At 42.4% G+C, this 18,559-nt stretch overlaps 1 protein-coding gene across 1 annotated transcript in view; it reads left to right on the forward strand.

The window, feature by feature from the left end:
* The first annotated feature begins 2,376 nt into the window (after positions 1-2,376).
* The window catches only part of gata5 (GATA binding protein 5), a 70,478-nt gene continuing 54,295 nt past the window's right edge, over positions 2,377-18,559 (forward strand). The window contains exon 1 of the mRNA XM_082519364.1: positions 2,377-2,645. The gene's annotated coding sequence lies outside the window, so the exon portion shown is untranslated. The remainder of the gene's footprint in view (positions 2,646-18,559) is intronic.

An 18,559-nucleotide genomic window follows, 5' to 3' on the forward strand; every position in this document is an offset into this window, starting at 1 on the left:
GCCTGAACCCCCTTAGCGAGATCATTGGCAAGACTAGCTACGGATACCAACTACTGGTGCAGTCATCAGCCACCTCCTCTACATGGATGACATCAAGCTGTATGCCCAGAGTGAATGGGAAATCAATTCCCTGATCCACACCACAAGTATATACAGCAACGACATCAGAAAGTCATTCTGACTAGAGAAGTGTAGTCAGATGGTAACAAAGAGAGAGAAGGTAGTCAGAACCAGTATCACTCTACCAGAAGGCAACATTGCAGGTACCACAAGTACCTGGGAATCCCACAGGCAAATGGGAACCACAAAAAGGCAGATAGGAAAGCTGCAACTACCAAGTACCTGCAAAGGGTCAGGCGAGTCCCGATGAGTCAGCTGAATGGTAAGATCAAGATCCGGGCTAACAACACGTACCCTGCCCATGATCAGGTACCCTGCTAGTGAGTGACAGAACCACAGTCCAGGATGAGACAGCAAACATCAACGAGTACTTCAGGAAGATGGCCACGATCAACGACATGCTCAGTGAATACCTTAGTGAAAACCTCAGGCAGCAGAAACCTAAGAAATACGAGCAAAAGGAGGAACCATCATGGAAGGACAGCCCTGTGCACGATATGTACCACCAGCAGATAGATGAAGTGGCTGACATCCAGAAATCCTACCAGTGGCTGGAAAACCCTAGACTAAAAGATAGCACATAGGCACTAATCATGGCAGCATAGAACAAACTCTGAGCACAAAATCCATAGAGGCAGGGGTTTACCACACCAGGCAAGACCCCAGGTGCAGGCTGTGTAAAGATGCCCCTGAGACAGTCCAGCACATAACAGCAGGGTACAAGGTGCTAGCAGGCAGGGCATACATGGAATGCCATAACCAAGTACCAGGCATAGTATACAGAAACATAGGTGCTGAGTATGACCTGGAAGTCCCGAGGTCAAAATGGGAGACGCCTCCTAGGGTGGTCAAGAATGACAATGCTAAAATCCTGTGGAATGTCCAGATGCAGATGGACAAACTGGTGATCACTAACCAACTAAACATAGTAGTGGTGGAAAAGCAGAGGAAGATGGCAGCCGTGATAGGTGTAGCAATACCGAATGACAGCAACATCAGGAAGAAGGAACACGAGAAACTGGAGAATTACCAAGGGCTCAAAGAAGACCTCGAGAAGATATGGAGAGTGAAGGTAACAGTGATCCCAGTGGTAATTGGAGCACTCGGTGCAGTGACCACCAAGCTAGACGAGTAGCTTCAGCAGATCCCAGGAACAACATCCAAGATACCTCTGTCCAGAAGAGCGCGATCCTAGGAACACCAAAGATATTGCACAGGACCCTCAAGCTCCCAGGCCTCTTTTAGAGGACTCGAGCTTGAAGTATAAAGACTACCCAAATGGCTGACAGAGGATTTTTATGCTGCTATAATAAGGGGTTCTTTTTGTAGTTTACCTGCAATGAGTACGAGAGCATTACTGTCCAAAAAGCTGGTCTTAGGAGTTAACAGTTGAAAACAGCAAGAAACGCCAGAGGAGCAACAACAACCCAAACAAACACTGTGGACCCACAAATTGGATTTAGAATTTTTAGCATATATCTAATTCACATAGACAAGTACAGTGTGGCCAAGGCATGGCCATTCTCTTCTCCAACGACTTTCCTCTGAAGATCAGCAATAGAAATCAGTATTAGGTCAGAGTAAGTTAATTAGATGAGTATTCTATTGTATTGAGATCTGGTGACTGCGGAGGCCACACTATATGATTCACATCATTTTCACCTAGATCAGAGTAGTCAGTGAACCCTTATGTACTTTGGATCAGAGCATTGTCATTATTGAGGTAACCAGTTCCCAAGAAATAGAACTAGTAGAAATGTTTCCATGTGATCTCTCTGAACAATTTTGTATTGATTTGCTGTGACGATATAAGGGTTCAATTGTTTCAACAGCCATATTGTTATGGGTCATGTTTAAAACCATTAGAACATGTCTCTTCTGCCCTCAGCTGAATGTCCGGCTTATGCAGAGAGCTAAACATTAAATGGCTTCAGTAAACACTCAGGAGACCATGTGGCATTCTTCAGAGTTTTACTGATCCTTATTTTTCTTTTTGTAAAACTGTAATAACAGAAACAGAATACAGTGTATTCACTCTCCATACAAATACACAAAGATTACATTAAATATTGTTGACTTATGTAAACAGTCACTACACAATCTCAATATCAACACTACACCCGCGTAGCATTTCAAGAGATACAGCTAACACCACATGCTGGTATGTTTCATGCTAGCAGGCTAAACAAAGGGCTAACAGCTAGCTTGTGCTAGTAATGTAACAAACTCGCTAAACACCAGTGTTGGGACTAACGCGTTATTAAGTAACGCGTTACAGTAACTACGTTATTATTGTGGTAACGAGCACGGTAACTAGTTATTATTCCAAAATCAGGAACGCGTTACTCGTTACTGGGATTTAGATAGGCTCGTTACTCGTTACTTCGTGTGGTGGCATCGCGGAGCTTCCAGAGATTCAGTAACATTAGCAAGTGGTGGAGGCCAGCAGGTGGAGGAGGGAAAGGGGACGCAGAAGGAAAAGAGACCCGAGGCGGCCGCCGGTCCAAGTGTGAACTGAACTTCAGGTAAGAAGTTATGACCTGCAGTCCATCCGGGTCAGATATGAACCAAGTTTAGGTGGAGTTTATTTTCGTTATTCTGACTTTTTTCGTACTGCGTGCTAGCTAGCATGACGGAGTTTCTATACAGCTGGGTGGAAGCTATGATGTTAATGATCTTGAACTATATTTTGTTCATAAGTTATTAGAATTGCCAACCGTCCCGTCTGGTATTCAGAGAAAATATTACGCGTTTCTTATTGAGGTGAAAAGGAACAGTTTGTCCCGTAATTCAGCTACAATGAAAAAGGCACAAAGCTGGAGTTATTCTGTGTCTTTGCTGCACAGCTGCCTCTTCTTCTCTCATCCTCTCACCCTCCCTCTCCTGTTTCTACTTCAATCATGAAACTGATCAATGATCAGCTGATCGGCTCTCTTGTTTGTTTATCGCCCACTCTGCGCCAGAAAGAGGAAACCAGCGGATGTCGCGCTAAACAACAGCAGCACGTTTGATCAGCTGTTGTTAGAATTTATTTAATATTAATTTCTAGTATCAGCTGATGTTTGCTGGAGCCACAGCTGTAAAAAAGCTGCTGGTCATGATATCGTTTGGATATGTGGTGAGAGGGAAACATGAAGATGAAACCAGGAGATGTCCGTACTGAATCATCAGAGCTGTGATGGAGACACAGGTTTACCTTTTAGGTGACACGAATGAGTTGAAGGGAAGTTATGAACTGTTTCTGAGAGACAAATAACACCAGGATCCTTTTTTAGGTAGCTGACAGCTGGTAACTGTGCAGGGGCGGAAGGAAAGGAAATACTTTTCTTTCTTATTCTCATTTAAAATGTCTCACTTTTAAAAAATAATTATCTGAATCTTACAACAAACGATTGATAGATTGATGCATATATACCATCAGAACAGTGAACATCACTGTCACAACAGCGTTTAATGTGAGGCTTTATGATATTTGCTATAATGGTGGGCCGGTCGCTAGTCAAAATGCCCGGGCCAATTTTTTGTCCCAGTCCAGCCCTGTATGCAGCTCATCTGCAGTCTGGTGTTACCTACATCTTCCTATTCAGAAGGCAGAATTTCAGAGTTCTGAGTACAATCGAAAGCACCACGACTGCGGTTTTTGTGTTGGATGTAAAAGGCGCACATGACGCTGTGACGTAGGCTAGAATCATGGCAGCAGTAAATGACAGTCCAGGCGTGGGATTTCTCTCGTGGAAATATGCACATTATCTTTTCCTTTCTATTGGTAGGTGGCACAGTGCACTTGTGGCAAGTAAGCAAGCTAGAAGACTGGCAAAGTTATGGAAGCAACACATTAACAAGAGAATTCTGAGTAAAACCAAAGTTACTTTCCCTAGTAACTAGTTACTTTGAAAGTAACGAGTAACTTGAAGTAACTGAGTTACTTTTGATAGAAGTAACTAGTAATGTAACTAAGTTACAAATTGAAAGTAACTTACCCAACACTGTTAAACACACAAGAAACACATTACTTTGCTGAACAAGGTACTAATAAGTGAGAACAATCAACCGTTTTGCCACACTTACAGATTATGCCATTTCAAGAGCGCCAGATGCAAGAATTTGCAGAGACACAGCGCTCGACCTTCCCTGTCGAGCGCTGGGAGAAAAACATTGCTTGAGCTACCTGGCGCTACCCTGTCAACCCACTAGATGGCAGGTTTTGCCCAGACAAGATCAGGAATAAACATATTTTCTGACACGTTGCAACAGTTAATTACAGAACGAATGATTATGACCTGCCATGTAACAAACTTATAAAAAACATACCTTAGAAATAACCCGAGGGACAGAATATTGTCAGTCAATTCCATGTTGATTGGTTTTGAATCTACAGGGTGGGCCATTTATATCGATACACCATAATAAAATGGGAATGGTTGGTGATATTAAAGTCCTGTTTGTGGCACATTAGTATATATGAGGGGGAAAACTCCTCAAGATGGGTGGTGACCAGAGATGGGCAGCAACGCGTTACACATTACTGTAATCTGATTACTTTTTTCAAGTAACGAGTAAAGTAAGGGATTACTATTGCAAAAACGGTAATTAGATTACCGTTACTTTCCCGTAGGAACGCTGCGTTACTGCGTTACTAAAACCGTGATTTTCTTGCGAGAATGTCTCATGACAGTGACGTAAGCGAGTGCGACGTTCGTGACAACAGCTGTGTGCAGATCAACAGTGGATCATATATCGAGTACGGGAGAGAGTATGAGCATGCAGCGTTTAAAGCGTGGGAGTACTGACCTTACTTTAAGTTTGATTCCATAAAAAGTGACAAAAACATTAGTGTCCATTGTGCGTGGGACGAAAACTTCTTTTTACAGCGAAAAAAAGCCCCTAAACTTCCAAGCAAGCACCGAGTACGCTATGACGTAATGGGAAATTCACAGAGAAACTCGCGGATTCTTCCACTGACCGCTGCGGCACACCTGCACCAGGGTAAACCTCTGCCTACCCTGCTCCTGCTTTACAGGTGAAAATAGAGCAAAAGGACTGCTAGTCTTTGACTTTATTTATTTTCTGCTGTGTTTTACTTGCATCTATTTGAAAGACTGAGTGTAAACACACACACAAAAAAAAATATTTTATGTGCTGGAATGTGCAGAAAATAGGTTTAAATATTAAACAAATTTCTTCCAGTCAGAGAATGTTGCATATAATTAAATTTTTGCTTGATGCATAAAGTTAAAAGATTAAAACTAATATAACAAGTTTTAAAAAGGGACTTTTCCATTTGATTACATTTTGTATGATGGATTATGCAGAAAAAGTAGAATTGGGCTGAAAGATATTTCTTTATCACCTATTCAGGTTATAAATCGTGTTTTTAAAAAGTAACTAAGTAACTAAGTAATTAATTACTTTTGAAAATAAGTAATCAGTAAAGTAAAGGGATTACTTTTTTGGGGAAGTAATCAGTAATTAGTTACTGATTACTTTTTTCAAGTAACTTGACCAACACTGGTGGTGACCATGGTGGCCATTTAGAAGTCGGCAATCTTGGATACAACTTTTGTTTTTTCAATAGGAAGAGGGCCATGTGACACATCAAACATATTGGTAATGTCACAAGAAAAACAATGGTGTGCTTGGTTTCAACGTAACTTTATGCTTTCATGAGTTATTTACCAGTTTCTGACCACTTATAAAATGTGTTCAATGTGCTGCCCATTGTGTTGGATTGTCAATGCAACCTTCTTCTCCCACTCTTCACACACTGATAGCAACACCGCAGGAGAAATGCCAGCACAGGCATCCAGTATCCGTAGTTTCAGGTGCTGCATATCTCGTATCTTCACACCATAGACAATTGCCTTCAGATGACCCCAAAGATAAAAGTCTAAAGTCTAAAGACCAATCCACTTTCCAGGAAACTGTTTGTTAGGTATTTTAGTACCATGGTAGCATTTACTGGATATTGTTTTATAGTGACATTATGCAGGAAAACTCTGTCATTCAATAAGGCCCCTTTGTTTTAGTTATTTTTCTCTCTGACCCAAGAATTGATGTGTAAGACTCACAGGCTGGTACCCCAAGGTCGAAAACACCACAGAGATGAGACCACTTCCTTACTCCCATCCTCCCTTTTTCTTTATCTCCTGGAAAAGGCTCGTTAAAGGCTAGGTGGTTTGTTTCAGAATTCACTAATGAAAGAACTCTGTATTTTATGTCTAGGAGTGTATTTTGCTGGGATGATCATAAATTATAGCTGAACTGAGAAACTACACACAGGATACTTCTTTGCTCACAAGGCAGGAAGACGTTTCCTTATTTGGTCTGTACCGGTTTGAACTGGGAAAGCTGACACACGAACCTTTTTTCCTCTATATAAACTGCTGTGTATCAAATAAACCTTTGAGTCGATTGGGAGGGCAACCTAAAGCAGTCTCTGTTTTCTTGTTCTCCCAAGCTGCTCCCGAGCTCGTACTAACACGCTGAATGGCATACCTGAGTGTTACTTTAAATAATTAGGAATCTTAGAAGGAAAGGACAAAACTCTGCTTATCGCTCACGCCACGGAGGAAACCCGGGATGGCAATTTCCTTCAATTTTGGTGTCAGAAGTGGGATTACTGACAGAAGGTAAATATGCGTCTTTCATATTTATATAAAGACCTATTATACCTCTCTCAGTGATCGATCCATAAAAAAAACGGGATATGCTGACGAAGTTTCACTTAGTGATCCAGAGAGATACACTGACTGACTTCCTCAGTCCCCGAATAAAGTAAATTAACCCTTGTGTGGTGTTGGTGGACACAGGAAGTTGCCTGTTGTCTTGAATATTTTAATTTTGTTTAAGTTGCTCACTCAGAAAGAGTGACACAGGAAGTTGCCTGTTGTCTTAAATACTTCTCGTTAAGTGAGAAGTTGCTCACCAAAGAGTGACACAGGAAGTTGCCTGTTGTCTTAAATACTTCTCGTTAAGTGAGAAGTTGCTCACCAAAGAGTGACAAAGTTGAACGGGTCTCACAGACCCGATTACCATACAAGGGTTAAAAGCAGTAAATTAAAAGCAGAAAGACACAGGAAGTTGCCTGTTGTTTTACGAGAAGTTGCTCGTTAAGCGAGAAGTTGCTCGCTAAGTGAGAGTTGCTCACACAAACAAAAAATTGCTAGCAATAAATTTAAAGTGACCTCAGCTGTGCCGCAGCGAAAATACTAACCTAAATCCTCCTAGCGTGTAAACCCCTCTGGAAATCACTGAACATGGGTCAGAATTATTCAAAGACCACAGACAGGTCCGATAAAAAATCTAAAGTACCTGTAAAACCAAAAAATTAATAAAATACAAAATAAAGTCTCAAATAACGGCTCAGTACGACTCCCATTTCCGGTTACGTGTAACCTACGTCCGCGAATCGGTGAAGACGTCCATGATCACGTATCCAGAACATGCGGGAGTGCTTATGTGACTGACTTTGTTTACAACTTAAGAAGTTCAATGCATTCTAATTTATTTCCGGAGCCTTATCCCGAACGATTATCGCCAGAAAACAGGTCAGTAGAAATGTTGAATATCATTTGTGATAAGAAAAGTAGTCTGCTTAAAAAGTCCTGTAGAAAATATATGATAGAATGCCGCGACGTGATGCATCAAATGTTACCGCTATGGACAAAAGGAGGGTAAATAATGACAAAATCGCCGATTTCTTTAAGAATCTAAAGAAATTCCTGCTAACAATGTCCAGAGACAAAAGTGACTTAAATGCAGTAACTATGTGTAAACAGAAGCCTGATGAATCTATCCTAGTATTCATGAAACGCTTTATGCACTGTTGGACAAGCTAGAGGTGCAAATTTAGCTCAGTTTTCCAGCAGCCGCAGACACCCAGAGCAAAAATGAATTTGTGTATTTAATTTAACACAAAGGGTGAAATGTTTGCTGACACTGATAACAGCTTATGTTTTCTCTGCCCTATGTACCGACATGATGGAGAAGGGACATCCTCTGTGTCAGCTGGACCCTCAGCAGAGAATGAACTCAACATCCTTTTGTCCGGTACTCCATGTCACACACTGTGCCAAAAAAAACGTGTACAGACGCCACTAACAGGTAATCCCATGACTGGGAGCCACACTTTTGTTTCTCTCACACTGTTCAACAACATGATAACTGCTCACACAAGTGAAGGTCAAACAGTGATTTTGTTACATAACTCAGACATAGGTTACGAAAAATGTCGTCACATAGATCTAACCTACCCTATCCACTGTACTATTTCTGCAGTTACATTGCCAGCTGAATACCAGAATATGACATTGTGGTCTAAAAGTGAGAATGATATAGGATTTATTGACTGTACACTTTATCACGTACACCTATTAAAACACAACGAGCCAGTATATGTCAAGCAACATCCCATTTCTGCCGAAAAAGCCGCAGCTCTAGATGTCATCATAGTAGATTTATTGACTACAGGAGTAATAAAGCCCACACTCCTGTCAATCCTGTGCCAAAGCCTAACAAACCTGGCGTATGGCGTTTCATACAAGACTTAAGGCAAATTAATGCAGTCAACATTCCTCTGCCACCTCTCGTTTCAGATGTTCACAGCATATTGACATGCATTGTGTTACGTTTTGGTGTTGTCGGTGTGTTGCTTTTGGCGTGACTGTTATGTGTTTCCTGTTTTACTTTGAAAGTCTGTGTTATCTTAGTGTTTTCAGTTTACGTTTCCCTGTCTCGTCAGGTCTAATTTGCCCCAGCTGTGTTTCCCTCCTGTTGTCCATTCCCTGATTGCCCTTCTATGTATTTAAGCCTTGTGTTTCAGTGTGTCATGGTCGCGATCTTCCCCCCCGTTGTAAATAGTTTGACGTCTGGTGTTTGGTGATGTAAATAAATGTGGTATTTTGCTTTAAATCTCGTTTTGGGATTATTTTTATTTTCCTTATTTTTATTTTCCTGCGTTGCACCCCGGTTGCCTAGGCCGGGGTGTAACATATGGGGGCTCGTCCGGGATCGCTGGAGGGTCCGAAGGAGGGACAGCTTCGGCCTTCTGTCTTCGCTGGAGGATCCGAGGGACCGCTCCAGCCTTCTGCAGCTGGTGGGCTGCGTGTCCGTGTGTGCAGCTGGTGGGCTGCGTGTCCGTGTGTGCAGCTGGTGGGCTGCGTGTCCGTGTGTGCAGCTGGTGGGCTGCGTGTCCGTGTGTGCAGCTGGTGGGCTGCTCATCCGCCTTCGCTGGAGCGTCCGAGGGACCGCTCCAGCCTTCATCCGCCTTCGCTGGATGGTCCGTGGGACCGCTCCAGCCTTCGTCGTCCGCTGGAGGGTCGGTGGGGCCGCTCCAGCCGTCATCAGCTTCGTCTGCCTTCGCTTCAGCCATCCGCCTTCGCTGGAGCGTCCGAGGGACCGCTCCAGCCTTCATCCGCCTCTGCTGGAGGGTCCGGGGGACCGCACCAGCCTTCGTCGTCTGCTGGAGGGTCCGTGGGACCGCTCCAGCCTCCATCAGCTTCGTCTGCCTTCATCCGCCTTCGCTGGGGGGAGGGTCCGTGGGACCGCCCCAGCCTTTGTCGTCGCTGGAGGGTCCGTGGGACCGCTCCAGCCTTCATCCGCCTTCGCTGGAGGGTCCGTGGGACCGCTCCAGCCTTCGTCGTCTGCTGGAGGGTCAGTGGGACCGCTCCAGCCTTCATCAGCTTCGTCTGCCTTCGCTGAGGGGAGGGTCCGTGGGACCGCCCCAGCCTTTGTCGTCGCTGGAGGGTCCGTGGGACCGCTCCAGCCTTCATCCGCCTTCGCTGGAGGGTCCGTGGGACTGCTCCAGCCTTCGTCGTCTGCTGGAGGGTCAGTGGGACCGCTCCAGCCTTCATCGGCTTCGTCTGTCTGGATCAAACTTTTCACTTGGTGTTAAATGTTTGATTTTTGGGTGGGGGGAACTGTTACGTTTTGGTGTTGTCGGTGTGTTGCTTTTGGCGTGACTGTTATGTGTTTCCTGTTTTACTTTGAAAGTCTGTGTTATCTTAGTGTTTTCAGTTTACGTTTCCCTGTCTCGTCAGGTCTAATTTGCCCCAGCTGTGTTTCCCTCCTGTTGTCCATTCCCTGATTGCCCTTCTATGTATTTAAGCCTTGTGTTTCAGTGTGTCATGGTCGCGATCTTCCCCCCCGTTGTAAATAGTTTGACGTCTGGTGTTTGGTGATGTAAATAAATGTGGTATTTTGCTTTAAATCTCGTTTTGGGATTATTTTTATTTTCCTTATTTTTATTTTCCTGCGTTGCACCCCGGTTGCCTAGGCCGGGGTGTAACAATTGCATACACACTTTACCGTGGTGGATTTCAGTACCTGTGCATGAAGACACACAGCCGTTATTTGCATTCACACATAGAAATAAGCAGTACACTTGGACTCGTTTGCCCCAAGGCATGATAGACAGCTCTGCTGCTTTCTCAATGGTGCTTCACTCCTCCAGGGCTGCACCCTGATCCACATGTGGATGACCTCCTCCTCTGTGCTGAAAGTGAAAAACTATGTCAAACTGCTACACACATGCTTCTCCAGCACCTCCAAAAGACTGGCCACAAAGCATCAGCAAAGAAAATGCAGTACTGTCAGACTTCTGTTCAATATTTGGGATTCACACTGTCTCACGGAAAACGTTCCATGGCTGCAGACAGGGTCAAAGCTGTGACCTCCGTCCCTCGTCCCACTACACAGAAGGAAATGTCGTCCTTCTTAGGCATGGTGAACTATTGCAGACAGTGGATACCAGACTGTTCTTTTCATGACCACATTCTGCGTGACTGTTGTAAAAAAGAGAAGCCTCCTCGAATACTGTGATCCACAGAAATGACTGCCTCTTTCAATGCATTAAAGGGAGTGCTGACCTCCGCCACTCAAAGGTGCTGCCTGAATTGTTCAGGAATGCCGGCCTGCCTGAGGGCAGTAGCAGCTTGCTCTATCATGATAAGGGACTGCGAGAAGCTCACACTCTCACATGACACTATTCTATACACCAATCACCAGGTCACGACCATTCTAGCAAACATAACTACACAACATATGCAAATCTCACTATAAAAGCGAGCAGCACACCTGATTCGCCAGCACATTTATTGATCCTATACTGTGTTCTTCTGACCGACAGGATGGCTCAGACAGGCTTGACGTTCATGACTGCATGACACGTATACAGGAATCCACGGCACCACGTCCAGATTTAGAGCAAACACCTATCCCAGACTCAGCCACGGTTTATGTGGACGGGTCCTGTTCAAGGCCGAGTGACAACTCATTTCTTTGTGGCTATTCAGTGGTAACAGTGCCTGACATCATACTAGAGGCTCACTCATTACCATTTCACTCAGCACAAAAAGCAGAGCTCATGGCTTTAATACGCGCCTGTGAGCTACATTTGGATAAGCATGTGACGATTTACACAGACAGCCGCTATGCATTTGGCGTTGTGCATGACTTTGGCACATTGTGGAGACAAAGAGGATTTAGATCTGCTGATGGAAAATAAATTGCTAAATTCTGATTTTGTTCAAAGACTTTTTCAGGCTATACAGCTGCCATCGGCCGTTGCAGTTGTAAAAACGAATGGACACAGTACAGCTGACACAGACGAAGCAACAGGTAATGCCTTAGCAGACGTGACAGCCAAGGCTGCAGCTGCATCACAGCTCCCACCTCCACAGGAAGTATTATCTGTGCCCCTACAGCTGCCACTTGTTACACTCCCAGACTATTTAGACACAAATGTTGATTTAAAATTCATACAAGAGCAAGCCTCTGCATAGAATAATGACTGTACCTTAGAAGACAGAGATGGCCTATACAAAAATCTTAAGGGTTTGATTGCCCTCCCATATTCCCTGATGCCAGTCCTTGCCCGACATTTTCACTGTGTGAGTCATGTCGGACAAAGAGGGGTAATAGGGGCAATAAAATCAAGATTTGTAATTGAAAAAACATCACATGCAGTAAAAAGCATATTAGCAACCTGTCTAACATGTGCACGAACTAATGTAGGAAAATCAAAAGCAAAACATCAGCATTAAATAATTTCCCCCAGGGATCAATAAAGTATTCTGATTCTGATTCTGATTCTGATTCTGATTTACCACAACCAGATTTTCCATTTCATACATTACAAATTGATTTCACACATATGCCAGCACAAGGAAGCATCAAGTACTTACTGGTAATAGTGGATCAATTTAGTAAATGAGTAGAAGCTTATCCAACCTCAAAAGAAACTGCACAAGTAGTCTGTCAAAAGTTGAGCAATGAAATAATACCCAGATTCGGAATACCTCACCAGATTAACAGTGATAGAGGATCTTCATTCACATTAGAAGTAATTCAAAAGTGTGCTAAAACTTTAATGACCTGGGTCAAATTACTTACTCAAGTCCTGTGTGAGATTAGAAGGACTCAATCTGCAGTAACCAAATTATCTCCATTTGAAATAAGATTATTTCCAACACCATGGTCAGCTTCCAGAGGGGCACCGCTAGTAGAAGGTGATGTATATTGCATTGTCCACTGATGTTCACAACCTGGTAGAAAAACTGAATAATAACTATCAGAAAGTTTGTCTCTCTCAGCCTTTCCCCTCCACAGTTCCACCAGTGGAGACAAGGAGATGCATGTTGGAGAAGTCACTAAACCCAAGGACACTCTGGGAGGCCGCGCGTGTTCCAGCCCCCAGGCTTTACTGGCAGTGACGAAGAACCAGCATCCTCACGGACGGACAACCTCAGTGGATTCATGCCAGCAGGGTTAAGACCAGCCCAATCGGACCATCTCAGGCGTCGGATCAAGCAGACGACATCTCCGGCGAGCCAGCGCCCGGATCCAGAGCAAATAAACACACGGGTAGATGACATCTCAGGCGAGCCAGCGCCCGGATCCAATGTACACACACACACAATCACTGATTAACACACAACGTCTGAAAGAACAACAACAAGGTACTCAAACAGCCAGCAGGAACAGAAAGCCAAAAGTACCACATGATGTCTAACCTGATAAAGCTAGACTCATTTCATCCTGATAATGGAGAAAATGAAATGCCCATTGTCATCATACGACGCTTATTCTGTGTCTCTCGAACCTGGGACCAGGCCAGAAGACGACTGAAGAACTGTCTTTTTTATATATTTAGGTTATTAATCATATCTACTGCATTAACCTTAGGATTTTTATTTACTATTTCATATTGTAAAGTGCAACCCTGTTCACATTTCTGCAAGCCACATTTTCAATGATAACCCATATAGCTACCAGTACAGCCACTTCAATGTATTTGCAATTAGCACAAATTGATCCTGAGGATGTGTCAGATGTCACCAATGATGTTCCTGATGTGTATATTGAACATTAGGTTGTGAACTATTACATTTTATGATTTGCTTTTTATATTATGTTATTACATTTGTGATTTTTCCTTTCTATTTGAGTTATTATTTTTAAAAATAATAAAAGAGGGGAACTGTTAGGTATTTTAGTACCATGGTAGCATTTACTGGATATTGTTTTATAGTGACATTATGCAGGAAAACTCTGTCATTCAATAAGGCCCCTTTGTTTTAGTTATTTTTCTCTCTGACCCAAGAATTGATGTGTAAGACTCACAGGCTGGTACCCCAAGGTCGAAAACACCACAGAGATGAGACCACTTCCTTACTCCCATCCTCCCTTTTTCTTTATCTCCTGGAAAAGGCTCGTTAAAGGCTAGGTGGTTTGTTTCAGAATTCACTAATGAAAGAACTCTGTATTTTATGTCTAGGAGTGTATTTTGCTGGGATGATCATAAATTATAGCTGAACTGAGAAACTACACACAGGATACTTCTTTGCTCACAAGGCAGGAAGACGTTTCCTTATTTGGTCTGTACCGGTTTGAACTGGGAAAGCTGACACACGAACCTTTTTTCCTCTATATAAACTGCTGTGTATCAAATAAACCTTTGAGTCGATTGGGAGGGCAACCTAAAGCAGTCTCTGTTTTCTTGTTCTCCCAAGCTGCTCCCGAGCTCGTACTAACACGCTGAATGGCATACCTGAGTGTTACTTTAAATAATTAGGAATCTTAGAAGGAAAGGACAAAACTCTGCTTATCGCTCACGCCACGGAGGAAACCCGGGATGGCAATTTCCTTCACTGTTCATCTAGGAATGTTCAGACCTGGCACCCATAATGTGGTGGTGCACCATCTTGCTGGAAAAACTCAGAGAACGTGCCAGCTTCAGTGCATAAAGAGGGGAAACACATCATCATGTAGCAATTTCAAATATCCGGTGGCCTTGAGGTTTCCATTGATGAAGAATGGACTTACTATCGTTGTACCCCATATACCACACCAAACCATCACTTTTGTTGTTCCAACAGTCTTGGAGGGATCCATCCAGTCTGGGTTAGTGTCAGACCAATAGCGGTGGTTTTGTTTGTTAACTTCACCATTCACATAAAAGTTTGCCTCATCACTGAACAAAATCTTCTGCGTGAACTGAGGGTCCTGTTCCAATTTTTGTTTTGCCCATTCTGCAAATTCTGTGCGCCGATCTGGGCCATCCTCATTGAGATGCTGCAGTAGCTGGAGTTTGTAAGGGAGCCATTTGTGAGTAGCTAATATCCGCCCAAGGGATGTTCGACTAATGCGACTCTCCAGTGACATGCGGCGAGTGCTACGCTGTGGGCTCTTGCTGAATGAAGCTAGGACAGCCACTGATGTTTCTTCATTAGTGACAGCTTTCTTGCATCCACATTTTGGCAAATCCAACACTGAACCAGTTTCACAAAACTTAGCAAGCAGTTTGCTAACTGTAGCATGGGAGATGGGTGGTCTTGTAGGGTGTCTTGCATTGAAATCTGCTGCAATGACCCGGTTACTGCGTTCACCAGATATCAACACAATTTCGATCCGCTCCTCATGTGTTAACCTCTTCGACATGTCAATGGCGGTGAACAAAGAGAAACTCGTAAATAACTCATGAAAGAATAAAATTATGTTGAAACCAAGCACACCGTTGTCTTTCTTGTGACATTACCAATAAGTTTGATGTGTCACATGGCCCTCTTCCTATTAAAAAAACAAAAGTTGTATCCAAGATTGCCGACTTCTAAATGGCCACCATGGTCACCACCCATCTTGAGGAGTTTTCCCCCTCACATATACTAATGTGCCACAAACAGGACTTTAATATCACCAACCATTCCCATTTTATTACGATGTATCCATATAAATGGCCCACCCTGTACTTCTGTTTCCTATACCCCTTCTGATTTTTATTGCTTCTTGCTCCTTCTAAATTTTAAAAAATATGTGTATAATTCTATAAAATTAGTGGTTTGTGCACTCCAGCTGTGCTGTAATAACCCTCTGGACTAGTGTAGTCAATATAGAGACGGATTGCTGCATGTGGATTAGTGTGTATAAGGAAATTAAATATGTCCTATCCAATACAATTTCCATTGTTTTCTGTCTAAATGCAGATATCACTTTAGTCACAAAGACACTACAAGGCACTAGTAAGTTGAACAGTTATGTGAAGATAGCTTCTGCAATCTTTTACCACAACAATTAACTCTCTTTCAAAGTCACTTTTCCTGTTACTATTTACTGTAAGAGCTCAGAATGTTACACGATGTCAGTTCAAGACTGCGGAGCCATACTGCCACAGTAAAAACAATTTAGCATACCTCTTAAAGAGGTTTTCATTTAGGAAACAGCAACCCATGGCAATGCAGCCATCCTCTCAGCAGATAAACACCAGTATAACTCAAAGACCCTAAGTATTTTTACTGAAAACACACAAATCTGTCTGCTGACTGACTGATTTGATGTTACAGTGCATGTGTATTTACATGAACAACATGTCTGTGTGTGTTGCTGGGGGCGTGCAAATGTGTGTGCTTAGGTCTTTGTGCCATACCGCACTAAGTGCCTGTACTCACACACAACACTTTCTTTCAGTGTTTCCATTTTCTCCTCCTTTTATGCTTCTTAAAAAATAAATGCTAATGTAATACTCTAGGATAAGACGAGACTATTGATTCTCAGATGGCTCTCAAATGCACAAAAGCTAACTTTAACTTTACAAGCTGCAAAACTGATGCACACATGAGAGCATCAATAATTATAACCCAATGATATAAAATGCATTATTCTGAAAGGAAACATTCAGCATGACAGGCACTTTTACTAACTGCATATAAAGTTTTGTGCTTGTGCACCGTAAGAGATTTGAGGTTTAGTAAATTGCTGGTGCATTACTTTTACAGCAGATTATAAGGTGTATTAACATGTTTTACATTTCGTATACATATTTCGTTAATAATTTCTTCCCTGCCAAGGATACTAGTATAAGTTTGCATGATTTTTTAATTTTTCCAGACTTTGTGGGTTCGAAATTTTTTGTCCATCATTTTGTGGTTGGTTTGAAATGCTCTGCTGCTGTATTACGTCTTTTGTTGTTGTTTTTGTGGTTATTTTGTTTTCTTGAGATCAATTTACACCTTTTTTTAGGCAGATTTCACTGTCTTTGTAGTCCTTTAAATGTAGGGTTGCCAACTTTTTAACTATCAAATAAGGGACTCTGCCATGCCAGAAGTACTATGCACAGCCAGCTGGGCATAGTGTAAATATGCACTGTGTATTCATATTCTTACAATAAAAATACAATTAAAATGACAGAAATCACATGTGCTATTCCTTATAATAGGTAAAAAATAAAAAAAATAAAACAAAATATTGTAAATATAGGCCTTAATTACCCAGGTTATTATGCTGTCCAGTCCAAACGGTACTGCATTTTTACGTATTACTCCTCATATCTGGTGTGCTTGACGGGGCTGTCACTGACAGCTGTGTTGTCTTGGCAGAGGCACTCGTCTGATATAATTGCTCAGATAATGTTAAAATGAGCAGTTGTTTGTGTCTGATAAATCCATGTGTTTGTTTTAGAGTTTTGTTTTTGAGGTTTTTTTGTTTTTTCAGTCTAAAGGCCTTTATACCTACACAATCCTATTCTATTCTAAATGCAGCCATTTACAAAGACCATGTTATTACACTCGATGAATAAGCGACATTCATTTTTTCGGACCAAGCTTGATTTTTCAGATGAAAAAAAAAGGTTGGGCCAATCAAATCACTGCATTTGGCTAAGAGTGTGCTCATAGCTCAAAATGCACATCAGTACACTGAATATGCATTGATATGGAAAAAACACTGTTTGACCTCAGACACACAACTGCATGCTACACTGGGTCAATTGGCTCTCTGAAATGTTTTCTCTGCCTCCTCAGATGTAGTTCCAAAACTGCCAATGACAACTCAAACTGCAAACTGCCTCATTGACATCCTGCTTCAACTTCAACTCCTGGATCAAACTATGAAACTCTCCTTGCTGCTTCTTTTTAGAACTGGATGAACCCAGAAGTTCAGTTACTTACTATTCTTGTTTAGAAACATCAAGACCAGCACATCATCACTTAATATCAAATTTTTTACAGTGCATTTTTTAGGACTAATTTTCCCAAGAAACTGGATGCTTTTGGTGTCTTACATGACAAAGTCTGGAATTTCGTGTTGCTTTTCTGAACGTACTCAGTGTGTAATGGACTTAAGATGTGTTTTATAGCTAAATCTTGTATTTTATAAATTGGAGATTGGCTTTATTTGTCATTGAGAATACATTTATATGGAGATGTCTTTCTCCCATTTTGAAAAAGTGAAATTTGCATACTTTGGAATTGTATTTGCTACCTTGAGCTCAGTACTTGCTTTTGCTAAAATAGATATTTCAAGATTACCTTCTTTTATGCTGACCTTGTATAATAATAGTCTAAACCATGCTGATAAAACAATTCTTCAACAGGCTTGATAACTGTTCTTTGGATTATGTGTTGGGAGCTGGATGACTGGCTGTACATGTAGTGGCATGGTTTCTAATTCCTAAAGGAAATCTTTATTATTCCATATTGTTTTGTATATGCAAGGAGAGTGGCAGGAGGAGGCAAACATGGAATAATTTCTATGTCTATGTCAGGTGGAAAGAACCCTGAGCACGAGGAGGTAACCCATACAAGAACAAGGAAATGCCACACAAAGGGCTTCAGCTGATTTGTGGGCCACACTGGGAAATCTGAATATTCTGTATGTTGTTGTCATGATTTCAAAATGAACATGGAGATGAACATGAACATGCTGCTTTCTGGCAGGAAGTACCATGCCCTCCTGTGTTTTAAATGCACTTTAGAACAGCACACAGCAACACTGCATATGAGCAGGCGGAGGGAGGTTTGGGGTCTTCACTCACCCCCGTTGTGTTAATCGTCTGGGCTAGGGGGCTGGAAGGAGGTGCTGGCCGTCGGATTGGGGTCTGAGATGCAGGGCCTCCCTGCTACTGCAGATAAGGAGGTGGTCTGCTTTCCTCCACCCCAGAGAAAAGGAT

This window comes from Aulonocara stuartgranti (assembly GCF_965226115.1).
Source record: "Aulonocara stuartgranti genome assembly, chromosome: 20".
NCBI classification, from domain to species: Eukaryota; Metazoa; Chordata; class Actinopteri; order Cichliformes; family Cichlidae; genus Aulonocara; species Aulonocara stuartgranti.